This window comes from Hemiscyllium ocellatum, chromosome 4, assembly GCF_020745735.1.
Source record: "Hemiscyllium ocellatum isolate sHemOce1 chromosome 4, sHemOce1.pat.X.cur, whole genome shotgun sequence".
NCBI lineage: Eukaryota > Metazoa > Chordata > Chondrichthyes > Orectolobiformes > Hemiscylliidae > Hemiscyllium > Hemiscyllium ocellatum.
Window position 1 is genome coordinate 13,476,248 of NC_083404.1, and position 19,358 is coordinate 13,495,605.

The 19,358-nt window shown below is 41.7% G+C and overlaps 1 protein-coding gene across 4 annotated transcripts in view; it reads left to right on the forward strand.

Annotated features, from left to right (window-relative positions):
• Positions 1-3,088: 3,088 nt before the first annotated feature.
• LOC132815297 (hepatocyte nuclear factor 4-gamma-like) overlaps positions 3,089-19,358 on the forward strand; it is a 134,683-nt gene continuing 118,413 nt past the window's right edge. For 2 of the 4 annotated variants that reach the window (XM_060824136.1, XM_060824140.1), the window contains exon 1: positions 3,502-3,670. The gene's annotated coding sequence lies outside the window, so the exon portion shown is untranslated. Of the gene's footprint in view, positions 3,134-3,501; positions 3,671-10,072; positions 10,157-19,358 lie in introns of those variants that run through there. The other 2 variants (XM_060824138.1, XM_060824137.1) reach the window with 2 other exon arrangements.

Consider the following 19,358-nt stretch of genomic DNA (forward strand, 5'->3'; position numbering starts at 1 on the left):
AAAAGCCCTCAAATTGAAACAAGATGGGGTCCCAAATGTCAGAAGAATTGCATGCAAAGGCATCAACAGTGCTAAATAGATAAGTCAACTTTCCCATTTCCAAGCTCCCTAATATCGATCATGCCCAGTTCTCAGCTAATTCAGTTCACGTCTTGCTGCATTGAAGGCCACAGATCCTGATGACCTCCCATGCCATCCAGAGGATCTATGCATGTGAACTAACAATCCTCTCATAGCAAATCAATCCGTTAAAGTTATGATGATGACATCGAAAATTATTCAAATATGCACTATCCAACAAAGTGTGACAACGCTAACCAAGTAATTTCCCAAACACTGTTAATTCCACTCTCAGTCACCAGCAGAGTGGCAAACAGAGCCATTGACAATAAATCCATTGTCAATAAACCATTTGGTGTGGCTCAATGTGCGGTCTACCAGAACCACTGACTTCATCACAACCTGAATCTAGAAAGGGCTGCATGCATTAGAGGAGAACTGACAGTAGCTGGTCATGTCATCTAGATGACAGACAACAAAGGAATTCTCTAAACTTAAGGTCTTTCGAGGTCAAAGAAAAAATATTTGGGCCCGGAAATATGCCCAAAGTAAAGGAAAACCAGTCATCATCCCTGGGACATATCAGGAATTCATCAGGCAAATGTTTTCAAAGCTATCAAGTTAATTGTGCCATCATATTGTCTCTAACAATTCTATGGCCATGCTGTCTATTTACAGCTCTATCTAATACCGAATCACTGGTACATACACACTAGACAGTATCCAGACTTGGGCTGGGAAATGACATGCAGCATGAAGACTGGAGGTTGGCAAATGTGGTGCCACTGTTTAAGAAGGGTGGTAAATACAAGCCAGGGAACTATAGACCAGTGAGCCTGACCTAGGTGGTGGGCACGTTGTTGGAGGGAATCCTGAGGGACAGAATGTACATGTATTTGGAAAGGCAAGGACTGATTCAGGATAGTCAACCTGGCTTTGTCCGTGGGAAATCATGTCTCACAAACTTGATTGAGATTTTTGAAGAAGTAACAAAGAAGATTAATGAGGGCAGAGCATAGATGTGATCTATATGGACTTCAGTAAGGTGTTCGACAAGGTTCCCCGTGGGAGACTGATTAACAAGGTTAGATCTCATGGAATACAGAGAGATCATGCGATTTGGATACAGAACTGGCTCAAAGGTAGAGACAGTGGTGGTGGTGGTGGAGGGTTGGTTTTCAGACTGGAGGCCTGTGACCAGTGGAGTGCCACAAGGATCGGTGCTGGGTCCTCTACTTTTTGTCATTTACATAAATGATTTGGATGTGAGCATAAGAGGTACAGTTAGTAAGTTTTCAGATGACACCAAAATTAGAGGTGTAGTGGACAGTGAAGAGGGTTACCTCAGATTACAACAGGATCTGGACCAGATGGGCCAATGGGCTGAAAAGTGGCAGATGGAGTTTAATTCAGATAAATGCAAGGTGCTGCATTTTGGGAAAGCAAATCTTAGCAGGACTTATACACTTAATGTTAAGGTCCTAGGGAGTGTTGCTGAACAAAGAGACCTTGGAGTGCAGGTTCATAGCTCCTTGAAAGTGGAGTCGCAGGTAGATAGGATAGTGAAGAAGGTGTTTGTTATGCTTTCCTTTATTGGTCAGAGTATTGAGTACAGGAATTGGGAGGTCATGTTGCAGCTGTACAGGACATTGGTTAGGCCACTGTTGGAATACTGTGTGCAATTCTGGTCTCCTTCCTATCGGAAAGTTGTTGTGAAACTTTGAAGGGTTCAGAAAAGATTTACAAGGCTGTTTCCAGGGTTGGAGGATCTGAGCTATAGGGAGAAGCTGAACAGGCTGGGGCTGTTTTTCCTGGAGCGTCGGAGGCTGAGGGATTGACCTTATAGAGGTTTACAAAATTATGAGGGGCATGGATAGGGTAAATAGACAGTCTTTTCCTGGGTGGGGGAGTCCAGAACTAAAGGGCATAGGTTTAGGGTGAGAGGGGAAAGATATAAAAGAGACCTACAGGGCAACTTTTTCATGAAGTGGGTGGTACGTGTATGGAATGAACTGCCAGAAGATGTGGTGGAGGCTGGTACAATTGCAATATTTAAGAGGCATTTGGATGGGTATATGAATAGGAAAGGTTTGGAGGGATATGGGCCAGGTGCTGGCAGGTGGGACTAGATTGGGTTGGGATATCTGGTCGGCATGGACGGGTTGGATCGAAGGGTCTGTTTCCATGCTGTACATCTCTATGACTCTATCTGTGCCACAACAGTGCTCAGTATGTCCATTTCCAATGATACATTGGCCTCTTGTTGCCAAGACTGGAACATGCGATTTAAAATGAGATGGCAGATTTTGTGATGGATTCAACTTCCTTCAACATCAGTGGACCATTTAGTTTGGATTTGTTAAATTCTATGAAAAAGAACTTATACTACATGGCAAAACAACATTGTCTTGAAGAATTTAGCCTCTCTGTTACTCTGAATCTGGTACAATATTTAAGTTGATATGGTGGCTCAGTGGTTAGCACCACTGCCTCACAGCACCAGGGACCTGGGTTTGATTCCACCCTTAAGCAACTGTCTGTGTGGAGTTTGCACATTCCCCCTGTGCCTGCGTGGGCTTCCTCCAGGTGCTGCAGGTTAGGGTGGATTGGCTGTACTAAATCGCCCCATAGTAGCACCCAGGGATATGCAGGGTGGGTGGGTTAGCCATGGGAAATGTGGGGTTATGGGGATGGGATGGGTGGAATGCTCTTCGGAGGGTCTGTGTGGACTTGATGGGCCTTCCACACTGTAGGGATTCTGTACATATTCAATTCAACCCCCCCCATTTATATCTGGACTGAAACGGGAGAGGGTAAGGACAGTGTGGGTTCACAAAAGTGTATTTAACAAGAAGCCAAAATTGTTGAAGAAAGAATCCTTTAAAAAAGATATTTCGGAGCAACACTGAGTGACCTATAGCGATATAAATGAGAATGTGGTTCCTGCTGAAATCATACATCCAGTGTGAGTGCCCTTGCACAGTTCTGATTACAGTATACTGTAGTAGAGAGAGAGAGAGAGAGAGACAGAAAATCCAGGTGACCTCGGGAACCGGGAGGAGCCTGAGGGAAGGTGAGCACGGTTTCTGTTTTGTTCGCTGGGTTTCTACCTGTCACGAAAAAACAGTGACTGATCGTCCTGTGAAATGTTGCAGACACCGAATCCTTGCAGAAGCGTGTACAGTATCCCAGGGAAGAGCAGCAGTTCTGCCCATCTACACAAAACTCCTTCAGCCACCCCCCAGAAGTTCAAAAGAAATAAGCCAAGTCGAAGCTGATAGAGAGGGAACAACAGGGAGGGGCTAAAGTGGTCACTGGGTGAAAGTGGTGTGGAGCCGGGTAAGTGCCTTCGATGTTAGTTACTGTTTAACATCTCCACCCACTTTGGAGTTGATCCAATGATCGAGGCAGTGACAGGTTAGGAGGGCCCCGGCGCCTGGGACTGAACTACACACAACAGATGGGTAGGACGCACCTTGCTGCTGGCTGGGCAGCTCAGCTGAGGGGGAAGGAAGGTGCTTGCAAGCTCCCCGACTCTCTCCCACCTCTCTGTGTCCTTGGGTGGCCCTGTCCGATGACAAGGAGCAGACGGGCCGCGGTTTAAGGAAAGGTAGGACTCAGCAAGTTGTTTTATTCATCAGCCCTTCCTCCCCCACCCGCCTTCTGTGAACCGTATGGTGTGAGATATCTGAACAACAGGCGGCACACGTGATAGCAGCAACCCCAGTCACAACTTCTTATACCTAGAACTGACCTTTTACTCTGTGTCCCAGTGCATAACTTGACCCTCCTGAGAATTCCAAGTATTGGAGGGTTTGTTTTAAAAAAGAAATATCTTTTTCAGCTCTTTTCTTTGACCTCCCCTTAAAGAATATTCTTATTTTCAGCCACCAGTGTCTATATGAGGAGTTTTGATTTGCTGGGGAGGGGGGTTAAACCATCAGATTGGTGGGACACAGACTAGTTTCATGACACGGATTGTTGATAAACATGACCTGAGATGCTGAGCTGTCGTGAAGTGCTATTTATATCAAGCAACGAGCTGGAATTTCGTTACTAGGGGACAGTCACTTGGTGATCTGGCTTCAGAAATGTACTATATTGTTTTGGCAATTTGAATCAGGCGGGTTTTTCGGACTCAATGTGGCTTTTCTAATTGAATTGTTACCCCGATTAACTCCGGTGGGGGTGTCTGAAACACTCAATTTAGGTACATTGTGGTAAGTTTTGAAATCGATACAGGGAAAGGAAAAAAATGAGGAAACTGTGCAACCATTCAGAGTAGGGCAAACCCATATTTACTCACCCAGTTCAAACATTTGTGTAAATAAGGAGCCAAATTTCCGTTGTCTTAGTTTCTGCCTGTTAACACTTTGATATGCTGGGAGACTTCGTTCATTGACTCCCATCTGTTTCTAAAGCAATCCCAAGCGCATATTTACTCAGAGGTGGGGTCAACAGTTTTTAAATTCTGGTGGACTACAGCAATGCTTCACGTTAATTGCGGCAATTATGTGACTTATGTGGAAGAGATGCGGGCATTTTCAAAATGCACCTCCAAATGAAAGCGACTTCTCAATTTTCCAAATGTAAGGCGACTTTTGCACACTAAGACGACCATGAGTTCTCTCGTTGCTAACTAGATCGTGTCCAGTTAGGACCGAAATAGTATAAGTGACAAATCATCTGAGTTTTGTTGCAAACATATGACGTGCAGTAGTAATGTGCCTGATCAAAGCAAAAGATCTGTTTAATATATAGGTCATCCATTTTTCATTTTGTAAAGCGTCAGACTATGTACAAAACTTTTAACAGCAATTGGGATAAACTACCAGAATAGGTTCATTTCGGACGTTGTTCTGCAAATACCTGTCGATTCTGGCGAGTCAAGCGATTACTGTCAGTCATTTTGTGGCCTTTTGAATAAACCTATTTTTGAGTTACCAAAATTCTGATAATTGTTAAATAATGCAAAAGTGCCCAGATAGCACATTCTTCTTCATTCCAATGTTTCCATGCTCCATAAGGATAAAGATTACCTTCGGTAAGTTTTGGAAATGCACAAGTTAGTCATTTGTGAGGTTTTTTTTCAAAAAGCATGTCATAATGTCACAGTCAGCTGGGTCCCCTACCCCTTACATTGTGTACAGTTCTGGAATTTATGCCACTCTACTAGATCATTTCAAAGCCCCTTCCCCCACCTCCACACCAACAGCTTAATGTTTCTGTTTGACCGCACAGTGTTAAATGTTTGCAGCCTTTCAGTGGGAGTAAGTGAGATTAGTCAGACATGTCGACTATCTCCTCATTGGCACACCCTGGATTTGTATTCTTACAGATTTCCTAGGAGACTGTTAACCCTGGGTGATGTGCTACAAAATATTCTGAGGTGCCTTTTCGATACACTTCTACAAGTGCTATACTTTATTGAGTGTTGTGAGTGACACAGGCAGCCACATGGAAAACACATGAAACGGGCAAGGTTAATCGCACAGAAAAGACTAAACAGCTTTTTTAATATAAAAAAATACACTCAGCAGCAGTGTGGCAGTACCTGTATGGTACAAATTCTGGCTTTGAGTTAGAATGTTATCAAAAAGAAACTAAATGCTTCCATTTTTAGATCAGCATGTTAGTACCAAAGACTAAATATTGTGAGAAATAATCTGTTAATGTTTGGTGACATTATCACCGTTGGAATGCCTCTTGCGTGGCTGTAATACCTTGACTTGCCAAATGTGCTTCAGATTAACAGAATGTAAGTGTAAGGAATGATGCATTGCAATTGATTCTCATGTTATTCAGAACAGAGTAGGTACATAAGCAGAGTAAAGCAGGAAAATCTAGCCAGTAACAGTACTGAAAATAGTAATGTCCAGCAAACACCATTACATGCAACAAATTACTTCAGTAAACAGTGGCGAGTCACCAGTATTGCCTGAAGCTGAGACCTTTACATCTCTTAAGTGTTAGGAATTCATTAGCACAAGTGGATATTGAAATTTTGGAGCTAGTTTATGTTGCGATATTGTCCAGGATGACTGGTGCCAAGTACAAAATCAAGGATAGATTATACTTAATCCTTCCAAGTTGACAAATATCAATTTAATAGCATGGCACTTCTGTCAAACATGAACTTTAACTTAGAGGTTCTGGTTCATATCTAGCTAAAGCAACAGTAGTTTTAGTGTGCTGTATCTTTTACACTGTTCTCCCTCTGAGATAGATAGAACCTGAGTGACTTGTTAAAGCTTCTTAAATCGCAACCCAATGTGGATTTATCAAATAACTCTTGTTTTATTTCCTTACCAGGGGGCATAGCTTTAAATTAAGGGGTGGTAGATATAGGACAGATGTTAGGGGTAGATTCTTTAGTCAGCGAGTAGTGAGTTCATGGAATGCCCTGCCAGTAGCAGTGGTGGACTCTCACTCTTTATGGGCATTTAAACGGGCATTGGATAGGCATATGGAGGAAAGTGGGCTAGTGTAGGTTAGGTGGGCTTGGATCGGCGCAACATCGAGGGCCAAAGGGCCTGTACTGCGCTGTATTGTTCTATGTTCTATGATCCAAATGAAGGGGTTGATAACAATTGACATCTTGAGCAGACAGTCTAGTATCTGCAATGTATTTGTTATGAAGGCAGTGTTAATGAGGCATGTTAGTTATAATATAAGTCACGTCTAGATGAAAGGGAAATTATACCTGCCAAATCTACTATTAGTTTTTTTTTAAGGGTTCAATTAAAAAGACATTTAAAGGGAAGCTAGTGGATGTAGCATCTTTAGATTTTCAAAAAAGGCATTCAATAAGGCCACCATGACAAAGGTTATTGTACAAAATTAGGGTTCATGGGCTAAGAGATGACATTAGCATGGATAAATACATGAAAAATAAATATTTGGAGAGACCAGGGCCAAGTGCAGGTGTTTGGGACTAGTTTAGTTTGGGAACGTGGTCGGTGTGGACTGTTTGGACTGAAGGGTCTGTTTCCATGCTGTATGACTCTGACTGTGACTATGATAAATACACAGCACAGAATAGCGATAAGGTACTGAAGAGTTCCAGTTTTGAAGAAAGGTCACTGGATCTGAAATGCTGACCTTGCTTTCTCTCCACAGATGCTGCCAGACCTGCTGAGATTTTCTGACAACTTCTGATTTTGTAGCAATAAACAGGAGACTTTCAAATTAGCAGGCAGAACCTAATGAAAAGTTGAAACCTTAGCTATTTGCAATCTTTTAATGAGTTAAATGGTGATACCAAGAGTAATGCATCCAAGACTGCTGATAATACAATGTTAGGTCAGACAATGAGCTGTGAGGAGGACACAAAACTGTTGCAGTTTAAGAGATTGATCAGAATATTGAAAGATAGAGAATAACGTAGGGAAATGTGAGGCTAATCAGTTTGCTATGAATGATCGAAATGCAGAATATTTGAAATGGTGAGAAGCCATTTAGTTTTGATTGATAAACAAACTCGAACCTCTGAGAACAAAGAACACAAAGTTAGTGTACAGGTGTGGCAGTGAAACTGGGAAGACAAATGTCCTTCATTTCAACAGGATAAGAGTACACAAAAAGGGAAATTTTGCTACAATTGTACAGGGCTTTGGTGAGACTGTAGCTGAAAAATTGCGCATAGTTTTGATATCCATTTAGAAGTAAAGATATCCATGTCTTTGAGGCAATGTTGGAAATGTTCAGAATTATTAATTCCTATGATAACAGCATTGATCTCTGAGAAGATGTTGAGTAAATTGTGACTTAAACAAGGATCCTTAATTACCCTACTTTGCATTTAATTGTTACCTACCACTTTTCTTTTCATTGGGCATGAAGACTTGGCTGGACATTGGGATTGGAGCCACACATTCGCATCGCAGCTGGTAGTGACAAGTTGTTGGCATGCTTATCTCTAATTCAGACTCTGACCTTGATTGAAAACTTGCTTCATTGTTTCCCCTGACCTGAGATTCTAGAAAACAGGGGCACAGCCTCAGGACAAGGGGTTGATCATGTAAAACCGAGATGGGAAACTTGTTCATACAGAGAATTGTGAAAATGAGGAATTTGTTATTGCAGAGGATTGTGAATGATCATGTTCCTTTTTTTTGCTGTTCTAATTTTCTTTGGGAGAGTCTAAAATATCAATAAACTCCCTAAAAGGGAAGATTCAGGAAACAAAGAGAATTAGGCACCTTTAGCTGAGTTATACAACTGGAGAATATACCTGATTAAGCTGAGTCTCTGGATTGGATCACTAAAGACATGACAGAATGAATGAGTGTGGTTATTGTTGTGATGACCTCAGAGTTGGTCAAGGCTCAAGGGCTTGGTATAGTATATCTCCAGCTACAGAAAAACAAATGAGATCACAGAGAGGATAAGTAATAATGAGTTGCTCAACTAGTGTATTTTTATGGGAAAAGTGAGGACTGCTGATGCTGGAGATCAGAGTCGAGAGTGTGGTGCTGGAAAAGCACAGCAGGTCAGGCAGCATCCACCGAGCAGCTGAATTGACATTTCGGACATAAGCCCTTCAACATGAAATTCCTGATGAAGGGCTTTAGTCTGAAACGTCGATTCTCCTGCTTCTCGGATGCTGCCTGACCTGCTGTGCTTTTCCAGCACCACACTCACGACTAGAGTATTTTTATACCAGATCTTCAAACAACAGAGTGGATTCATGTGAAAGGTCGCCCACAAGTTCATATTCTGCCCTCAGTGGTCATTGGCCACAACATGGAATCCATTATTTGGTTCTTAAATACATAAACATAAAATAGATAGCATCCTTGGAAAAGTTAGCAGAACCCTCGCATTGCTCACCAGCTATAGTAGATCAATACCTGTCCCAGCATGGAAAATCCATTCTGGTTGGGCCATGAACCTTTTAAAATCATATGTTCAGGATTTGTTAACTCCATCACCACACTGCTCCAATCAGTTATCAAATTAGATCTATTCCCTTTTTAAAGAACCTTTCAGAGACTAACTGTGGACAGTCATTCTGCTACAGGAAACAATAACTCATCTGTTAAAATTGACATCAATATTGTTCTGTAGACTGACATATCTGCATTCAAGACCTTTGCCAAAATAAAAGCAGTAGGCGGAATAATGTTTTTATTCATTCATGTTGGCTAGGCCACCATTTATTGCCCAATTCTAGTTGCTCTGGAGAAGGTGGTGGTGAGTTGTTTCCTTATACTGTTGCAATTCTTGAATTAGAAAAGCAGAAATTGCTGGCAAAGCTCAGCAGGTCTGGCAGCATCCATGGAGAGAAAGCAGAGTTATCATTTCAGGATAAATAGACAAGGTCTTTTCTGTTGGGTGGGGGAGTCCAGAACTAGATGGCAGAGGTTTTGGGTGAGAGAGGAAAGATATAAAAGAGGCCTAAGGGGCAACTTGTTCACACAGAGGGTGGTGCGTGTATGGAATGAGCTGCCAGAGGAAGTGGTGGAGGCTGGTACAATTACAACATTTAATAGGCATCTGGATAAATAGGAAGGGTTTAGAGGGATGTGGGCCAAATACTGCAAATGGGACTAGATTAGGTTGGGGTATCTGGTTGGCATGGATGAGATGGACCGAAAGGTCTGTTTCCATGCTATATATCTCTATGACTGTATGATTCTATGACTGCTACGGAATCCCTTTCCACACAGCCTCTTCCCTTTTGTTTTGCTTCTGACCCTTTCTTCCCTCCCTGCTTTGTTCCCAAATCTCTTTCCCACTCATCCCATACCTATTCTCCCTGTGTTCCTCTCTGTCTCTCTCTCTCTCTCTCGATCACTCTGTCACTCACTCTATTTTCCTACTGACTTCCACAATGAAACCGACATGGATTAGACTTCTGCTTGCATGCTGATCCTACTCTGCTTTGACCTCAATTCCTGTGTTTCAGTTGTAAATAATGCAAAACCTGCTTCTACTGGGTGCCATGGTCATCGGAAGGAAACAAAGTAAATTACTGCTGCTTTCCTCACTTGCTGCAGACCAGGATAAATGTGTGGCACTGAGAAAAGGCTTTGAAGGTATCCTGAAGAATTTTTGAAAATGCTTCAATGCATTACACCCGATATTAGGACAGGTAAGAGGGTATGATGGCCATTATTAGGATTTCAACTTCAGCAGGGACATCATATTGATGTTCAATCATGTATTCTTAGGATGGTAAATGAGACTGATACCACTTTAGCCAGAAGGCAGGAAAATTGGCTGATGGATCTCAATCCATGCCCTGTCCATCATCTGATTGTGACAAGCTAGGTGAGGCACCTAATTTCTTACGCCTGGGGAAGAAGTTAGTGTTGGTTTTGTGGTTTGTTAGGCAGTGCAGATTTCTCTGTCCTATTTCCTGTTTGTCCCCTCATGGCCCAATTTCAGATCGAGTAGGGTAACAAAATAGAAAATGTGGCCCTTGAACCTGCACTGTCATTCAACAAGATTGTGACTGCTCTTGGACTCCTGGTCTATCTTTCCACCTGCTCCCCACGGTAATGGAAGAGGAGTAGGCCATTCAGCCCCTCGAGCCTGTTCCACCATTTAATGAGATCATTGGCTGATCTGTAGCCTAACTTCACATACCTGCCTTTGGTCAATATCTCTTAGCACCTTTGCGTAACAACACATTATTTATCTCCAATTTAAAACTAACAACTGACCTGACATTCACTGCTACTTTTGGAAAAGAGTTCCAAAAAACCTATCACCCTTTGTGTATAGAAGTGCTGACTAACGTCTCCCCTGAATGCCCGGGCCTAGCCTTCAACAGCAATAGCAAACAAGCATCCATAACCATCGGGGGTTGAAAATTCCAACGATTTGCAAACCTTTGAATGAAAAAATTAATCCTCAGCTGAGTTCTCAATGTGTGGCCCCTGATTCTGAAATTGTGTCCTTGAGCATTAGATTCCTCACCCAGTGAAAATAATAACCCCTCAGTTTTGACCCTGTCAAGATCCTCAGGCACGTTTTCATGAGATCACTTTATGCTTTTCAAAACTCCAGAGTAAATGGATCTAATTTTGTACTCCCTCAGCCGAAGGGCTAATCTAGACTTGTATAGAGCTTTCTGTTGTAGTATCCCTGAATGTGCACGGAGGTGAATATTGGAGTACAGTTATCTTAATCCACCAGCTCTGTAATATATACGCCAATTACTACTAATGTGAATTATTTTCAACTAATTTTACTGCATGTGGTAATTCTAATCAGTAGTGTCAGAGAATAAGTCACAGGTTTATTCCATCAATAGATTTACTTGATTCTATTAAGGATTTGATCTGGCTTTGACCTATGCTGAGACTCAGATTGAAAATCTTATCGATCTTAATTCTTGGAAAGATTCATTTAGTTGTAATGTACCCAGAAAAAAACCTCTACATTCTCAGCATTACCAAAGGTAGAACATTTTCCAAAGCTTAGTTAGCCAATTGCAAATTGAAAGTACACTTTTTCCCAATGTTCATTAAGATGCTATGTCACAGAAGTAAAACACTCTAATGTGTAGATAGACGATAATTAGATGATTTCTAGAAATATTAAGCGCAGAATTTCAGATGTTCCCATTAAATATTTCTAAACTTATGCAGCTGTTAGGCATGGTGGCTCAGTGGTTAGCACTGCTGCCTCACAGCACTAGGGTCCCAAGTTCGATTCCAGCCTCGGGCGACTGTCTGTTTGGAGTTTGCACATTCTCTGTGTCTGTGTGGGTTTCCTCTGGGTGCTCTGGTTTCCTCCCCCAGTCCAAAGATGTGTGGGCCAGGTGAATTGGTCATGCTAAATTGCCCATCATTTTAGGTGCATTAGTCAGAGGGAAATGGGTCTGGGTGGGTTACTCTTCGGAGGGTCGGTGTGGAAAAGATTGGCCCAAAGGGCCTGTTCCCACACTGTAGGGTATCTAATCAAAGAAGAAAATGAAGATCAAGTATCTTGAGCATACACTATCGACAAGTATTCAAGGCTCTGTGAAGAGAGGTAAACAAAGCTTGGAGTAAACTTGGTGAGTGAGTGTAAAAATCTACATGAAAATGATGTTCGCTTATAGAACGGGTTGTGAAATGAATTATACAGCATTTCTGAAATTGACAAAGTTGCCCTCTTGATTCATATTGATGTAATCTTATGTAATATGATGCTGAGAATTTTGCTTAATACCAATGCTTGAAAAAGGCACTTTTGCAATGCAAAGGTAAGGCATCAGCTTCATCATAATGACACATTGTTTAAAACTGGTCAATATCATGTCCGGACTGGATCAAGCAGATGGGGAGAAGCTGTTCCTGACAGTAAAAATAACAAGAAGGCGAGGGCATTGATTTAAAGTGATGTGCGAATGAAGCAGTAGTGCTGTGAGAAAAACAAATCTTTTCACCTGCCAGGAAGTGTGGTAGAAGCAGGTTCGATTGAGGCTTTTAGGAAAGTTTTGGAAGCTTATTTGGATAGGAATAATGTAGAACAGTATGGGGAAAAATAAGAGGTTGGCACTAGGTAACGATGCTTGTTTGAAGAGTCCGTACAAGCTTTCTTTGCAATTCTGTGAAGTAACTTTTACATAACACCAGATCAGGTCCTTCAAGTCTTCATGAATTTGTGAAAGAATTTAGCAATTAATTGGTGTACAGCAAGATCTTACAAATAGCAAAGATGTGAATCACAAGCTAATTAGTTCTAGAGTGTTCAGTATTGTACTCCGTATCAGCCTAAATAGATTTTAGCCCATATTTCTGTCAAATTGGATAATCCCTGGAAGTCTTTATAAATGGCAGATAGAATTTCATGCTGGGATTCTCACCCTATTTCTTGCATAATTCCTGGCCCAGAATAAAGGTACTTTTTTGATCTCTTTTCTTTTTTGTATCCAGAAATGTTATCACACAAAACTAAACAGCTTTATCCCCACCACAGAATCATCCATTCTACTTTCCATCTATTATCCGCCACCACTTAAATTATCCATGTTTCCAAATGGCATGGATTGTCCAGCAAGAACAATACAGATCACCGTAGATCAAAGTGGTGTTGGAAGGGGAGATAAAGCACTCCACCCTTGATAGGGCCTACCTCTCAAAAGGCTTTGAGAGTACTGTTGGTGAATACTGCATGCTCCCTCTCCAAGGAACCCAGGATAAGTATGCTCGTAGGCATCCTATATGAAGCATGTCTGCCTTTGATAGTCCTTTCATCCTCAGCTCCACGATCGTAATGGAATCGGACCTGTCTGTATTAGACTTGCGTCTCAGTGGTACAGAGGAGTTGTGAACTATGGATAAGCCAAAGTCCCACTTGTTAACTGAAAAGAAAATGCAGCCATCTGCTTGTGGAAACATTTTTGATCAGCTATTTGCTGTGAAATAGAAAGAAAAAAAAAAGAGTTACCTGTTGTTGCAGCTTCCGTGAGATACATTTAAAAAAAAATGTTAGCTGTTTGGCCTGTTCCAAATGCTTGGCTGAAGTTCAAATATTTATGAATCATTTACTTCAGCAGGGGATTATGTAACCCATATGAATGACATCTTACAAACATATGAAAAACTAAAGCAGTAATTGCTCAAGAAAATTGAGCAAGACAGATTGAGTGTGGCAACAATGACATTTAGCAAATGAATCAGATTTGCTCACTGTGGAAGCATTTGGCCAATCAGTTCCACACCAACCCCCTGAAGAGCATCCCACCCAGACCCACCGTATCCCTGCATTTCCCATGGCTAACCCACTTAGCCTGCACATCCCTGGGACAATTTAGCACGGCCAATCCACATTACCTACACATCTTTGGACTGTGGGAGGAAACCTACCTAGACATGGGGAGAATGTGCAAACTCCATACAGACAGTTGTCCAAGGCTGAAATTGAACCTGAGTCCCTGGCGCTGGGAGACAGCAAAGCTACCGCGCTGCCACAATATTGAGAACAGTGGAAATAGGGGAGGGTGGGGGGAATCTTTCAACTGCTTAGAGTCGTTCCTGGTACAAAGGAAGATGGCTGTGATCATTGAATACTTAAAGTATCAACAAAATGTGTATTTTTTCAGCAATTTAATGTTTTGTAAACTTGAAAAATTTAAGGTATTTTACCGAGCAGTTGTATGCAGAAGTCACATTAAGAATGATAATAGAAATGGCTAAAATGAGATCAAATTATGAAGTTCAAGTCATTTAGCTCATTGAATTGAAGCCTTTGCTTGTACTGAAGGTTTCGATATGTCTGTAACTTTATCTATTGAGAATTAGTGATAACTGTGATACAACTCTCATCAGCTAATTGTTAGTTCATTGTTAAGAAGTAATTGAATCTGTGCATAATATAAAGACATCAGATAGCTACAAAGGATGACCTTGAATGGTTTAATATTTGCATTTTCTTCTGTAAATCTCTTCACAAATTCAAGCCAGATTAATAAGGATAAGCTGGAGAAGTAAGGCACCAAGGAAAACTTCCAGGCCCATAGTTCACTGGAATGTCACTACTGTCAAAACATCCCATTAGTTAAACTTGATACTCAAATGGTAAATTGTTGCCAAAGTTGGCAGGATTTGGAAAGAGTACAATGCAGAAGCATTGTAATTGATACCTGGTGTGATAACCTCACTACTAACAGTGTGAGTTAGCTTTCAACTCAACATCAAAGCTTCGGAATGTATTTCCCTCCACCTAAGAAGTGATATAAGATGAGACAACAATCCAGAAATTGAAGTGATTTACTTCATGGAGACAGGTTGATAGTGTCCTATTCTTTAATGAGTTTGAGTACCTAACAGCATGGAATTAGCAGATGATGATTTTAAGTCAGAACTGTTGCTTTGTTGGTGCTCACTGCACTGTCAATCAAACTCTCATCTCCATAGCATCAACAGCTCCTTATTCATGAGCTCTCCTTTTTACCTAGTTATCGGTTATTAAAGTCTTGTATTTGGTTAGTCGATGCAGAAACTGCAAATATTAGAAAATTAGAGAGATAAACAGGAGACTTCATTTTTAGGAAACTTGTCCAAGGAGGTCAGGATTTTCAGTTTCCATTGGCACGATGCTCCATGCCTTGTTAGGAAAGGTAAAACGACACACTCGAGATTTAATGTAACTATAATAACAAGTAACTTGAAAAGTTAAACCTTACAAAATGTGCAATGACATATACAATCACAAGTATAATAATACAACGTGAGTGAATAATATGGCTGAAAAAGCTGAAACTACTTTTAAAAATGTATCCTCATTGTCCAGGTACAATCTCGTTTAAATTGGGTGGAAAACTAGTAGTTTTATTTAACATTTCAATTAATTAGATGAAAATTCAGCAAATCTTTTCAAATAAGAAAGGCAATCACAGGATCCGATCGATGTTTTGCAGATAAAGGCCAGCTAAGGTTGAATTGGCAATAGAAAAAATGTTACCGGGAGATTGCAACCTCACATTTCTGGCAGTTTGTTAGTGGGAAATCTATTTGCGGTTGATTTAAAAGGATCAATTAATTGAAAGATGAAGGGAGCACAATTTGCAAGGTGTCAACAATGAGTGCAGAGTTTGTGAAGTATTAGGAATCCTTTCAGCTTGAAGCTCATCTTTGGCAGTATCTGTGAAGAGAAATCGGAGTTAACGTTTCAGGTCGAGTGAACTTGTCTCAGAACTGGAAGAGTCACTGGGCCCAAAACATTAACTGTGCTGCCAGACTTGCTGCAATTTCTGCTTTTGCATAGGGTTGGGAAACCATTGGTAGCTGTATGGGTTGGTAAGCACTCTGAAAGATAGTTATATTAAACTGAACTGTCTCAGATCCAATGCGAATTCAAAGATAATCAAATTGAGTTTACCATTGTATGCAATTTTCGTTTAAATCACATCAGTGTTTCAAGTGCTAAAGACTTACCTCGATCCAATAGGATGCAATGTGGATGAAACAGTTGTAACATAACATAATTGAAAGAGAAATCACTGGAAATACTGAGCAGAACATGTGGAGAGAGAGAGAGAGAGAGAGAAACAGGGTTTATGGCCTGGATTTTCCAATGGTCCTCAGTTATTCCTGTAAAGGTGGGAATTCAATAACTGACTGGTGTGAGAAAGAGCGTAGTTTGCCTTTGCTCAACTGTTCTACACTGTCAGAATGGAAGTATGGCTCTGCACGGTGGCGCAGTGGTGGGTGGCACGATGGCACAGTGGTTAGCACTGCTGCCTCACAGCGCCAGAGACCCGGGTTCATTTCCCACCTCAGGCGATTGACTGTGTGGAGTTTGCACGTTCTCTCCGTGTCTGCATGGGTTTCCTCCAGGTGCTCAGGTTTCCTCCCACAGTCCAAAGATGTGTGGGTCAGGTGAATTGGCAATGCTAAATTACCCGTAGGGGTAAATGTAGGGGTCTGGGTGGGTTGCGCTTCGGCGGGTCGGTGTGGACTTGTTGGGCCGAAGGGCGTGTTTCCACACTGTAAGTAATCTAATCTAATTTGGAAGGAAGCCTGATCAGAATTTCCTGTCAGAAATGTGGGGCACTGCTTTTGTTTTGTTTAATAAAAGGGAGGACCAGAGACTGAGCTGGATTTTCCAAGGTGTGGAAATATACTCAATGTCATGTCCCTCCATCACAACTGAGAAAAATTAGAAAAGTAATCAGTTCGAGGATTTCGAATGAAAAAGGGTGGGGATAAAATCAAAAGGGAGGCTTTGTAATGGAACAAGGGATGGGTGATGAAAAATGACATATAGTGGGAATGCTAAGAAGGTCTGGTAATGTCGAGCAAAGTGACAAAAGGTGCACTCAGAGCTGTCATTTGGAAATAAGGTTAAGACCAAAACCTGCAGAGTCATTTTCATCCTCTACTGTGCTTCCATGTAAATATCTCTGTTCTAACCTGCGTTTTACTGTGTTCCAGTATACCTCAACAAAGCATCAAAAAACAACGCCACACTTTTGGCTTGGACCCTTTATTACCTTCTGTATTCAAGATTGGGTTTTTCAGACTAATCTCCAATTCATAAAACCATTCTAGATGATGCTTTTAGCAGAGGCTTGCACTATGTTGTTGAACTAATGAAAACTGTGAGCTCAAACGTAATGTTGCATAATTTATGATATAGGGTGCAGAAACAGGATATTCAGCTCAACAATTCCAAGTTGATATTTAGGCTTCTTTGAGCTTCTCTCATATTTTCTTATCCTTTTCCCTGACTCTTCTACAAATGGCTTTGTGGTGGGAAATCACGTCACACAAATTGGATTGAGTTTTTTGAAGAAGTAGCAAAGAGGATTGATGAGGGCAGAGGGGTAGACATGATCTATATAGACTTCAGTGAGGTGTTTGAGAAGGTTCCTCATGGGAGATTGGTTAGCAAGGTTAGATCCCATGGAATACAGGGAGAACTAGCCATTTGGATACTGAACTGGCTCGAAGGTAGAAGACAGAAGGTGATGGTGGAGGGTTGTTTTTCAGACAGGAGGCCTGTGACCAGTGGAGTGCCACAAAGATCGGTGCTGTAAGGGTGACCGTTGTTATGAACAACTTCTACTGAGCACCTCCGGGTTGCGGCATGTGACTTATCCAGTGTGTGTTCACATGTATTAGGAAGGTAACTGAGTTATGTGCGTGAAGAGAGGAGAATTTTCCTTCATTTGTGGGATGTGCATGTCGCTGGCCATCCCTAATTGGCCAGAGGGCAGTTGGGAGTCAACCACATTTCTGAGAGTCTGGAGTCTCATGTAGGCCAGACCAGGCATGATGGCAGTTTCCTTCCCTAAAGGACATTAGTGAACCTGATGAGTTTTTCTGACAATCGGCAATGGATTCATGATCATAATTAGACTTTAAATTCCAGATTTTTATTGCATTCAAATTCCACCATCTGCTGTGACAGGATTCAAACCTTGGGTCCCCAGAACATTATCTGGGTTTCTGGGTTAACAATCCTGTGATAATACCACTAGGCTACTCGAAGCTGGGAGTGGGATACTGAGATTGTATGGTCAGTCATGATCATATTGAATGGTAGTGCAGGATTGAAGGGCTATGTTTCTGTGTTTCATTGGTATTGCAAACTTTCCTATTGTACCGAGTGTCAGGGAATGCTGATAGTCTGCTGTGCAATTCAGAAGTGCACCAAAAACTTCAAACATTTTCTCACTTTGAACAAATGTTCTCACTTTCGACTCCTCTAATCTCCATGTTCAAAGCGACATCTTCAACTATTTCCTCCATCTCCAATCGGATGCCACCACTGAACACATCTATCCCTCTTGTCTACTGTCAGAATTCTGCAGGGATCATTCCCTCCATGACACCCTGGTCTACTCCTCCATCATTCCCATCACTGCAACATCCCCCATGTACATCTTCCCACGCAATCGCAGAATGTACAACACTTGCCCATTCACTCTACCCCCGTCGTCACTGTGTGAGGCTCTACACACATCTTCCAGGTGAAGCAGGATTTCATTTGTACTTCTTTCAATTTAGTCAGCTGCATTCGCTGCTCAGAATGTGGTATCCTTTACATTAGTGAGACCAAGCTCAGTCTGAGGGATTGCTTTGTCGAACATACCTGCTCTGTCGGTAGAATTACCCTGATCTCCTAGTTGCTTGTCATTTCAATAAACCAGCCTGCTCTCAAGCTAACATTTCTGTCCTGAACTGCCTTTAATGTTGCAAGGAAGCACAATGGAAACTCGAGGAACATCCCCCGAGCTTCACGGTCTTGATATTAAATTTTAGAACTTCAGAGTTTGACCCCATTATGTTTGTCTTCCATTTTTCTTACGTTCATCCAGGGGTGTGTCTTGTTTGGTTTACTCTTGACTGAGAGGAACCATTTTCAGTCTTCCATTCCTTTCATTTACATCTCCCTGTCACCACTGTTAATAACTTTATGCACTGAGACTCTCACCGTCTGTTCCCATTGCCTCTCCTCTGTCCCTGTTATATAAAACCCCACAGAAAAGCCAGATTGGACTCAATGGTCACTCTGTCTCTCTCTCCATGGATTTGCCAGACTTGTTAAGTTTCTGTGTTTACATTGACACCACCTCTCTTGAACCCTTGCCTTTGACCTTGCACACAACTTTTCTGACCAGTTATGCAGATGTTTCTTCCCTAATTATTGGGAAAGCCAAAGTCTTCTCTTCAGAGCTCACCACAGACTCTGTTCTTGAGCAGCACGCTTCCATTCCCCTCCCAGACAATTCAGACCAATGACAGACTGGGTGCTTTATTTGGCCTTGAGGTGAGTTGCCAAACACACATCTCTATGAGGAAAATCACCTCCTTACAGCTCCATAACATTGCCTTACTCCATTCCTCAGCTAC